The sequence below is a fragment of the Chenopodium album genome, chromosome 22 (genome assembly GCF_948465745.1).
Source record: "Chenopodium album chromosome 22, dcCheAlbu1.1, whole genome shotgun sequence".
Classification (NCBI taxonomy): Eukaryota; Viridiplantae; Streptophyta; class Magnoliopsida; order Caryophyllales; family Amaranthaceae; genus Chenopodium; species Chenopodium album.
The window spans coordinates 13422342-13434048 of record NC_137855.1 but is presented as its reverse complement, the minus strand read 5'-3'; the positions used below and the strand labels follow the sequence as shown (position 1 = coordinate 13434048).

The 11707-nt window shown below is 33.6% G+C and overlaps 1 pseudogene across 1 annotated transcript; it reads right to left on the bottom strand.

The window, feature by feature from the left end:
• Positions 1–800: 800 nt before the first annotated feature.
• Positions 801–7383, bottom strand: LOC145604947 (uncharacterized; annotated as a pseudogene). Its single transcript, XR_014104980.1, has 7 exons — positions 6521–7383; positions 5323–5562; positions 4553–4642; positions 3270–3419; positions 3040–3164; positions 2279–2408; positions 801–1158 (listed from the first exon to the last, which is right to left on the bottom strand). The product of XR_014104980.1 is annotated as an uncharacterized LOC145604947 (transcript).
• Between the last annotated feature and the right edge of the window lie 4324 nt (positions 7384–11707).

The following is an 11707-nucleotide window of genomic DNA, read 5'->3' as shown; positions in this document are numbered from 1 at the left end:
GTGTTTTCTCTGTTGTAAGAGAATTGATTGTGATGTAATAAATAAATGTGTCCCCAAAATAGGGTAAATCTCCCTATTTATAGGGTCATTGGTAAATGTGCCCTTACCTAGGTCATTCTGACCTAGATTTGGTGGGCTGCGCCGCTTTACGGCTTTCTTGGGAATTAGGCCCTGAAAGTCGTCATTCCCTGATGAGTATCTGTATGCCACGTGTCAAATCCAGGTGAGTCCATTTGGACTCCTTTTAGGATGACACATGTCACACTCTCATTGGGCCATGTGGCGGGGTAAAAATCCCCAAATCAAAACTCAAGATTAATTTCAATTGAACTTCTTTCACTTTTTTTTTAGATTTAATAAAAATATATCAGGTGAAACTTATTTCAAATTATTTAATCTCAAAAAAGTCAAAGTGTCTACATTTACAATTGTCAATAATAAGAAATATTTACAATTGTCAAAAATAAGAAACTTATTTTGTATGAACTTATCTAAACTTATGTGCCTCAAATAAGTCAAATGCTATCTATATTCTTATTTGACAAAACTTGTCACTTCTAGCCTTCATCTTATAAGTAGATGGCAATTGTGGAAGCAAAAACAACTTGTCAACTAGTAGCTTGTAATAAAGGTAGGCAGTCAAAGCACTAGATGTTTATGTTACTAGTATTTGGTGAAGAAAAGTTGTTGGACTTGTACTTTGTAAAATGCAATAAAACCTATGAATATATGATTAATTGATTAAACACTACTCTACAACTACACATACTAGCATAACGATTGCAAGAGGAGTGAACCAATTTCATACTTTGAAAGCTGCTCGAACATTCATTATTGCAAACATTTCCAAGTATGAGAAGAGACAGTTCCACAAAATTTCAGAATCCAGACATAATATGGATCCTTAGATGATACAAGGTACCAATGTACCAGTATTTACGGAAATGTCGATATTTACAGGTGGCTGTGAGGTATGTTACAAGTGTGGTACTATATACAGTTCAAGTTAATACATGATGTGGCATGGAGGGGCTAAAACTCGATGCCACTGTTCAGTTGTACAGAGAACGCAGGTCTGCCAACATTTGAGAGAGGAGTCTCAGCTTTCAGGACAATCCCAGTGCTTCCAACATTCCCGTTCCACTTAGACCTACCAAGCTGAAATTTTGCAGCAGAAAAAAGTGTAAATATATGAGCAAAAATAGACGATTTTACAAGACTGCATTAGAGAGAGAGTAATGTGTCCAGCCACAAGTCATCTTAATCTGAATTTACATTTGTAAATAAATTTAAAATGTAAACTTCCACATTCCATGCAAAACTTCACCTATAGCTAGATCTTGGGAAAACCCATAACTTACAATATGAAATAATGAATGTATAATTGGTAGTATAATTGTAATAAAAACAATTTCATACAAATATAATCAGAGAAGGTTTAATGTTCAAATATTCACATACTAACAGTGTATTATTTTCACCTTTTAAAAAAGTTTCAAATAAATTAGTTCATATAAGTTCCGAAAATTTAAAATCAATTCAGAAAACAGCAAAACAAGTTAAATTCATCATGGCTATCGCTGATAGCGAGTTAGTTCATCATAGTTATTCATAGGGACTACCTCTCCTAAAGCTTGTGATGAAGGTCTAACATTTCACATGTTGACGTAGATTCAGAATTTCAGATCTAGGGTTTTCAATGTAAACACCCCAGGACTGAAATAACTGAACCATATACATGTAAAAGGCAATCTCTCCCTATCTTGCCATTTATGCCCATGAAAGGTCAGAAAGGGATTTATGCCATTTATGCGCAGAATGAAAGGTCAGAAAGGGATTTATGCCCATGCCCATACTCATGCCATGTCATGTCATGTCATGTCATCAAGGGTACATGACGATAGATGCCTTGTTCAGTAGCATATGAGCCTAATAGCTGAAGATGAAATTAGGGAAAAACTAAATGAAGCAATGATAGCCACATACTTCATGAAATATGAAAAGATCATCTTAGGACAGTTGCAGAACCTAGTACAAAATTACACTTATACCTATCAATCTCTTATAGTCATTTAACCAGTTTATGCATTCACAAAAATATACTAGAAAATCCATGTGCACTCAGTACCATCACCAAAACTACAAGGATACAGATATTTAAAGGGTCTCAAGCTGAATTTCAAAATGCGACCAAGGAAAAAGAGCATTAAAATGAAAGCTATGCAGCAAAAGGCAAGAATTAAATAGATAAAGCAACAAAGGTCATTGTGCAACTTACAGATACAGATGCAAACGCAGACGAATATGTTGAGTACGAACACCCATAAATGAGATTCAACTTATCCTTGACTGAATGAACAAGTTCTGCCCGTACACCAGGATCACTTCCACCAAATGTAGGACATAGACTAACAAATAAAAATAAGAGGTATTTTAGTAGATATAATGAGAAATCCCATGATTTGAACCCTAAAGCTGTAGAAGTGAAAAAATACAACAGTGCCAATCTTCATGTCTAAAATCTGATATGACGCTATCCAGTAGCCATTGTGATAAGGAAACTGCCACAGCAACAGGATACAACTAATAACCTCTTCAATTTTCAAATATCTAAAGTTTAAAAGAAACTCTTAATCAGGAAATCCTCATGTCTAAAATTAATACCAGTAAACTACTCTTACATCTTAAATTCTTAATAGAATTATAAATAATACAAACTTTCATAATCAGAAACTACTTCCCTTTGCATGTTTGAGCTATCCAAGGCACTTGTTTACCACTCCTATTAGGTTTAAGCCCATAAACAAAAAATTAATCCACTATCAGATTATCGGAAAAGTGAAGCATTCTATCTTGTTTTAAATCCACCCTAAGCAGCACTACATCGACAAACCAAGCCTCGGTACATGAAGCTATAATCCTAGGATAGAGGTAGTACAGCATGAAAACCATAATCAGATTTCACTGGAATCCAGACAGGATCTGAAAATAATGAAAACACGAGGGAAAGTGTAAGGATACAAGGAAGTTCATACTTACTTAAATTGATTGGTTGGCCTCACCAAGAGACCGGAACGCTTCCAAGCCAAGTCTTGTGCAAAACCAAGTGTAAATGATCTATCAGGCAACTGTATCATTGGAGTAATTTGTGTTCCCCATTTATTCTGCAAACACCAATAAAATAAATTAGAAACCAGCTGAAGAGAACAGGATATTTAAAAAATAAATGGGGAAAAAGCAAAATAATGTTGAACAAGCCTCTAACCAACCTTGCAAGAGAAACTGAACCTCATTTCACCAGGGTATTGACCTTGAGCTTGAAGCAAACCCCCACAAATAGGAAGAAATGCACTAGTGGTTAGTCCCTCCCCTGCTACATAAGTAAGCTGCCCGTTTGGAAACTGTAGATCCATGAATGACTGCAAGGCAAAGCACATAAAGGAAAATTTTAGAGACTATTTAAAACAAACAGCATTACATAACACATTAACCATCCTTCATGTACAGAATTCATCCAATAGCAGGGACTGTAACAAAAGGAATCCTAATAACAAAATTTTCCGAGAAGACAAGATAAGCTTCATTACAACAAATGAATTAAGTAATAAACCATAGAATAAGATATCTTGATGGCACTCCAGTAATAAACCATATATCTAAGTCATCTTACAAGTACAAAATTAAGCACGGATTGTTATCACCAAATACCTTTAACCATATAGAGTATACAGTATACTGTTGGTTCATACACAATGTTTTGTGCAAACTAAAAAAATTATAGAGAAAAACCATTTCGCTCAACTTTAGGCATTGGTTCATAGTTTCCAGGTCCAATCTCATGATATTAATAAAATGAGGAGAAATATATTAATTTTATAAAATAAATAACCAGCAATTTTAACTACTGTTAATCAGCAAAAGGTCATGAAGAGATGATGCAAACTTGTTGTTATATTCAGAGACAAGTGATTTGTTCAGTACAAAAAATCTACTACCACTTCAATTTTTTCACCTAAGTTCTTTGAATGTGATCATTGCTCAATTTAAAAAAGCATCTCTAACTAAAATGACAACTAGTGGTGTTATGTACGCATTCTGTTGCACCATATCACTAAACTAACTAGAATACATTACTGCTTATAATAATATCTTCAAGTATCATTGGTTTTACCTTTCATGCTAATTGAGCTGCAATTTTCAAAACACTTGAATACAAAAATGAATAACAAAGTAACACGGAGCCTGTGAATCCTGTTAAGCTAGCAAGGGCAATCACTAAAAACAATCGCAGTACAAAAACTACTGCATTCCATTATTTTTCATACAATACTCAGTCCTCTCTTCCTTACTCTTGACATAAAAAGAAACCTCTTCTTTAACCATGTGCTGCCTTACAGGAGAAATAACAGATGCTTCAAAGTAAAATAACAACTTAACAAGGTAGATTAACTACAGCTTGAAGGAATTAAAACCCTTCAAAATAAAACAAATGTAACATCTCAATATCTCATATGAAATGCCTTCGAATTTATGCCAGAAGAGTTGAACTTACACAAGCCAAAGGATTGAGACAGATCATTGACATCAAAAGCCACCTTCTGTGCTTAGTCCATACTGCTGGACATAGGGAGTGCAAACCATTCTAAAAACAAATGCAACAAATAGGCAATTAAAATCCATCTGGAAAACTAAAAGAAACTTGTTACAGAGAAAACCTATAATCATACATATCTAGGTAAATTGGTGGTTGAAGGGTCAATTAAACACCTTTTCTTTCTAATACAAGTTTTAGGCTGCATATGTATGAACACCCCCCCCCCCTCTTTTTTCAAGCAGAAGGCAACTTGCACCTGTAGTCTATTAATAGTGTAAGAAATCCATAGTTGATTAGAATTAATAAAGTTGAACCATGATTTCAAAAGCTCAAAAAGACCTCAAGTCAAGGCTTTAAAAGTGGGTTAGAGAGAGATGCATCAAAAGTTTTGCAAGAATGCTTATAAATCATTTAAGAATATATTTCATCCACTTTTAATTAATTAAACATTCTGAATCAAAGTAGGAAATAGAGATGAACTGAAGAAATGGATCAAAATCAGGTTAAATAGCTTGTTTTGGAGCACTGAGGCACATTGCCAAACCTCATGAAGCAGAGAGATTAGGATCACCATGCGACATACAAGATTGCTTTTTGAAGTGAGCAAAGAAAACCCAATTGTGATTTATAGATTATTATGACAGGGTAGTTTCATAGAAATAATGTATTCATATTCACCTTATCAACTATGTTTTATAAGTAAGACACAGACAAAGATCAGAACGCACCTTCCTATCATAACCATACCAAAGCAAGTGTTGCTTTGATAGATGAACTGGCAAAAGAAGTGTTGTATCACGAATAAAGAGAAGAGGTCCAAGCTGGACTAGAAACAAAGACGAATTCTGAGTTCCTGACGTAGAGCTACCACTTGATGCCTCAAGTCTCCATAGATCACCACGTGCAACAACAGAGCTTTGAACATCGCGGGTTCTACTGTCATAAGCAGATGTCACATTTACAGTCCCCTGTGTACACAAATAATAAGATGTTTCAGAGACAAGGTCAAGAACCAAGACAGAGCAACATATCTACCTTCTACGTATCATGTGTGCTTATACGAAATCATTGTAGCACAACTTATTTGTAAGTGTGTCAAAACTTATATAAATTGTGGCAAAACTTATATTTATTGCAGCAAAACTTATTTTGACTGAATTTATTTTCTTTAAACTTATTTGGTCTGAAATTATCAAACTTATCTTAACTAAATAAAAACATTCTTTCTAAATAAATAATAACATTTTCAACAGAATGGGGCCTAAAACAACAAACTGGATATCTTCCTAAAGATGGTCCAGGTCCAAAACATTCACAGAAACCCAAGCTATAGGCAATGGTAAATCGACAAATTTTTATGTTGAAAGGATTGGTAGGATAATACCTGTTGTTCTTTATTTTAAATGTCGGCAAACAATTGATAAGTGTAAGAATTTGACTAATAGAAAAAGGTAAAATTATCAAGGAAAAGCAAAAACAAACTCATCACTATACCAATATAAGATATGAAAAAGCAATATAACAGCCGCATAGCCTACTACATCAAAATGCCACATGAGAAAAAAAAATAGTGATTTATATCACTCTGAAGTCAGAAATCTGATTCTCTACCATCTAAACCTTAAACCAATCACTTTAGAACAAAGAATTATATCAGAATGCTTGGGCAAGCAAAGCAAACATTTCGCAAAGCTGCTACACTGAGCCTATACAGGTCACCTCAAGAGCTACCTTTAGTACTGTACCCTACCCCCGAACCAGCAGAGCAATATCATCATAAATTTGACATTAAAAACAATTTAACTACAAGTAGTACAAGTATTATATCAATGAAAAAATTAAGCTAAAATGAACTTCGTTCCACACCATCAAATTAAAACTATAGGTAAACAAAAACAATACTATATCATAGACAGTGTAGTATACCTGAGATTTACCGAAAAGACCGGCAATTTTAAGGTTAAACCCCGAAAGCTCTTCATCAGCAACTCCATCAACACCGGCTTCGGATTTCTCAGAAAACCTTAAATCCCCCCATTGTTCTGCCAATGAACCCAATTCCTCCCTAACCAATATACTCATATCACTCCTCTCCCCACCATTAACAGCATGATGAAGCTTCACCATACCCTTATCACTATCATTATGAATAAATGGCACGGGAATCGATCAAAAAAACTGCTGAACCAACCCATTAACACAAGCCCCAAAATCAGCCCCAGCTTGCCCTATCCTATTCCCAATATCAAAAATCCCAGTAATCCCAGAATTATCAATTGCAAGCCCAAAATCCCTGGGCACAAAATTCTGGGTAGGAAACTCGAATTCGACATCGAAGAGCTTAGTACTGGGAGGATTAGGCCACGCAAATGAAGGCGGCGCAATATGCGATTGAATCAACCCAGTAAAACCTTGTGCTAGCTTATCAGCCAAGTCTTGGCCGTGTCGCTGCACCTCTTCCCAAGCTTCAAACGACCTCTCCACCGACATTCGCCGCCGAATTCAATCCTCTTCTTCCTCTCTCCACCCCAGAAAAATTAATCACAACCAACAAAATATTACGAATTGAACATTCAAAACGATGAAGAATCGAAATGAAATTCGATAATCTGAGGTGAAATGGGGAAGTTAGGGTTTATATTGGGGGGAGTTTGGGGGAAATTGAAAAAAAGGGGGAAGAAGAAGGAGAAGATAAGAGTGAGAAAGGAGTGATGGGCGGAGGGCGAAAAAAGTCGGCGAGAGAGAAGGGGAGGAGAGCGCGGTTAAAGCGGTGTTGACACGTTTTTAGGAAGAAATTATTTTTTGTGGATTGAGAAACTAATTTTGGAAAATATAAATAAATAAAAATAAAAAATAAAAAATAAAATTTATTTGTGTTTGTGTTTAAGGTTAGGGAACATGATTGGAGTTTTGCATTTTTTTTTTTTTTGAGATGGAAATTAACGGATAATGATGGGATGTTAAAAAAAAAAATGTGGGATTGATTTAAATTTAGATAGGTTGTGAACTTGTGAGGTGTTTGTAGGCGAATTGATTTGTTTTTGAACAATTAAAGTATTTTTAAGATTAAGTTAAATTGGATAATGGATAAGCACGGGACTAATGTGTTGTACTAGTATTTAAATTTAGATATGTTATGAGGTGTTTTTAGGCGAATTGATGTGTTTTTGTACTGTTTTTTGTATTTTTAGGACCAAGTTAAATTGGATAATGGATAAGTACGGGATTCGTGTGTTGTAATTGGACTATTTGTTTTAAAAATGTGGTTTTTTTTTTTGATAATTTTACAAGGAGTTTTTTAAACCTATAAATTCAAATTTAGTGGAAAATTTGAACTAAAAAAAAGTAATGTCATCAAATATATATACTTTTAAAAGAAACTAGTTGTTGGTGTGCGCGCCACGCGCGCGCACCCCCTTCCTCCCCCCCCCCCAATTTTGCAAAAGGTAATTAGTGAAAAACATTTTTAATGTATTGTTTATGAATTTTTTAATAAGCCGATTAGCATATATCCAATTATAAATTAAACAATCAACCAATGAGTAATGTTACTCAACCATCAGCCGCAAATATTTTCCGATTTGTAGGAATTCAAGCTTTTCTTAAAAATGAAGCTCCAAGGAGTTAATTGTGGCAAAAAAATTATCATTTTAATTTGAATTCCCAATTAACTATATTAGCATAATAATTTTATTTTTTTTTTACGAAAGAATGAAATTACTTATAGCTTCATACATGCAAATCACATTTGAAAAACATGGTCAGTACATTAGCTTGTATGCATTTGATTTACATTTTGCATAGACATTGAGAATGAAACTATTTTACAAAGAGAAGTTGCACAGGCTGCCCATATATACAACATATTCAATGTAAATGCAATGCCTAAGACAGTTGGACATCAAGACCAATTCATGTGATGGCAAATTGTAATGCAAAAAATAAATTAGGGCATCAATTAATGATATAGAAAATAGACTTATTTTCATAGTTTCCATGCTTGACTATGCCTAATTGAAGTATCCATTAACAGTTATATCTACCAAAATCTCCACTAATAGCCAAGAAACCTGTTGCCTACTCTTCTGATAAAACGGCTCGTGTCGTTATCAACTTATCATCAACCTTTGAAAAATTGAGAGAAGTTATTCTTCACCATCGAAGAGACATAATGCAAGATGAAGTACCATTCTAGAGAAAAATAACTCTACATTACATCCTCTTTCCTTGACGATGCAAGATAAAGTTGTAACACCCCAATAATTCTCTCTTTAAACCTCTGAGGACCCTGAATAATATTCAAGAGAATTACTGGCGTGCTACCGCCACGTGTTCAAACGTTAAGGCTTTATCAGAAAATAGCAGCGGAAAAACTAAATCAGTTATAAATAAGTTTCAAAACCAACGAATGAAACCAAATTAAGTCATACAACTTGGAACCATTAAGGCCCTTATTCAAAACCCAATAAAAGTAGTAAGTGATTAAATTCAGTGTTCAAATAAATTCAAACCCAAAAGAAATAGTGTCGAATAAAATCGAATTAAAATAAATTCAAACTTGCAAAAGAAATAAAATGCAAACAACCAACTCTCTACTCAAGATCCCACAACTCTGATGAATGCTGCATGTGTAAGAACCTGTGGTAATTCTGCTCCCCAATATTACAAGTGTAAAAATTGGATCGTCACAGGGTCATTGAAAGGCGAAGGCCATGACCAAAGAAAGACACACAAAGCACGCAATCAGCAAAGCTGAGTACATACAAGCTGCAAAATAAATTAAGAAATCCATAACATGCTACTAATAATCAATCATCATGCATCATTAAATTATAGACTCAACACACGACTACTAAGACTCCATTAATTAATAATAGGTAAATCATTATTTTTATTCATTGGATTACGCAATAGACAAGGTTGTCCAACCCATGCTCCATTTGGAACATCAATAAAAGAAAAACCCCATGCCTCCTTTCGGAAACATCAATAAACATCCAACGACCACGGGCGCGACTCCGTGACCGTAGTTAGTATGAGATCTCACCTAACTCCTAGTTTTGAAAAATATTTGAAATAAGAGACTCGTAGATCAGACGGCCTCGAGAAAAGTACACGGCTAATACCCCATGTACCCCAACCCCTGATTGTCATTACTCCAGAAGTGCACCAATCCAGAGTTTTATTGCTCATCCATCTTGCACTTTACGTGATTTACAGGTTTAGACTTGGTGATGACTCATATGCATAACAATACAATCAATCCAATATCAATTCAATCAAGTAAAGCAACTTTTCAATTTCAATTCTTGATTTATTAGTGGCAAGCAACATTTATTATTTATTCCTTTACTACCTCGGTGTATAAACACCTTGAGTGCATAAGGCACCCAAACTCTTAACCTTGTCTTATAAGACATGAACCATTCCTTTACTCATCCTATTTCATTAAATCATGAATGAGTAATAATTAAGTCATTTCACCAATCACATACCTTTGCCTCTAAGCGCACCTTGCATAATTAGAACATAACCAATAATTACAATAAGGAATAGTGCACGTCAAAGGAAATTCACAATGTATAACCAAACAATTTAACCCAGTCATCCCTAGACATGATACTAAGTTCTCGATCCGTCCTTAAACATGCACCTAAAAGCAAGGTTTTGTAACTTGTACGTACCTTGAGCAAACGAATTAGTATGCCACTTTACTAACTAGAAATCACCTTCAATAAACTCCTCTCCTAAGCCAAATAATAACATCTCAATCAATACCCAATCAATCAAATTTACAGCAATACTAACTTACTTTAAAACCTTCAAAATCCAAATCAAACAACACTTTAAAATCTTCCTTTTAGTTAAAATTAAAGGCTTATATATAGTTCTTTAAATTTTCTTCGTAAAAACCTTAAAATACACTCTTATACATGAAATTACAGCAAGTTGAAAGTCTAATAAAAATCTAAAAATTATATAAAAACCCCTAAAATCTCTCTTTTTAATGGGTGATTAAACCCTCTTTATAAAACATCAAAAGTAGTACTTAGAAACTATTTCCAACACTTGAAACTTCAATAAAAACATATATTTATGCTTAATTAACTTTAAACATAATTAATTTTATTAATCAAACTCAAGGATAATATTTTAAGTATGTAAAAACTTCGTTAAAATCAAAAACTGCCCGAAAATCATATTTAGAGGCTGAATTTGGCCTCGAGAGGGTGGTGCTCACTACCAAAGGTAGTGAGTCTTTCTTAAAACGTGGTTTCCACATGGAAAACACTACTTTTTTGTCAAAATCGGATGAGTTTAGAACCTGGTCGGGATTAAAACGGGATTAATATTAATGAACGGAAATCTAAAAATTAAAACACGAATCTATGTGTTCAAAATAATCTGGAATTAAGTTAAACTAATCAGTAGTTATAATCACCAAAATTTCAAAACATCATTACTATAAAAGCCCTAAATCAATTGTTCATAAAAACCCTAAAATCATGATTTTCAATAAATTGAAACCCTAGGTTTATAATTCATAAAATATGAAATTTATAACATAAATATAATCTGAAATTTATAATCTTTATACCATTAAAATATAATTTGATACTAAAAATATAATCTTTATACTAAAATCAAAACCCAAAACAATTAAATTAACATTAAGCAAAATAAAGAAACAAAGGAGGATGAAAATAAGACTAACCTTTTTGTGTGGGAAATTTTTGAAGATTCATGGGATATTTATAGGAGAGAATTATTGTAGGGTAAAAAGAAAGATTGGGCCTCATAAAAATAATGGGTCGATTAAGTAAACAAATGGGTTAGGCTTGTATGATTGGACATAAATTGTAGAATAAAGGTGCATAAAATAATTTGTTCAAATAATTTTCGACCCAGATTAATAATTTGAAACTTTTGAAATTAAATTATGAAAAATAACAAATAAATATTATAAATAAAATAATTTTTCATTTATAAAATATTTAAAAATACGGGGGATTACAATCTACCCCTCTTAAAAGAAGTTTCGCCCTCGAAACTTAACCCAAAAGCCATAAATTTTCCAAAACCATTCAAACTTTTGTGTTTTATATTGCTGTA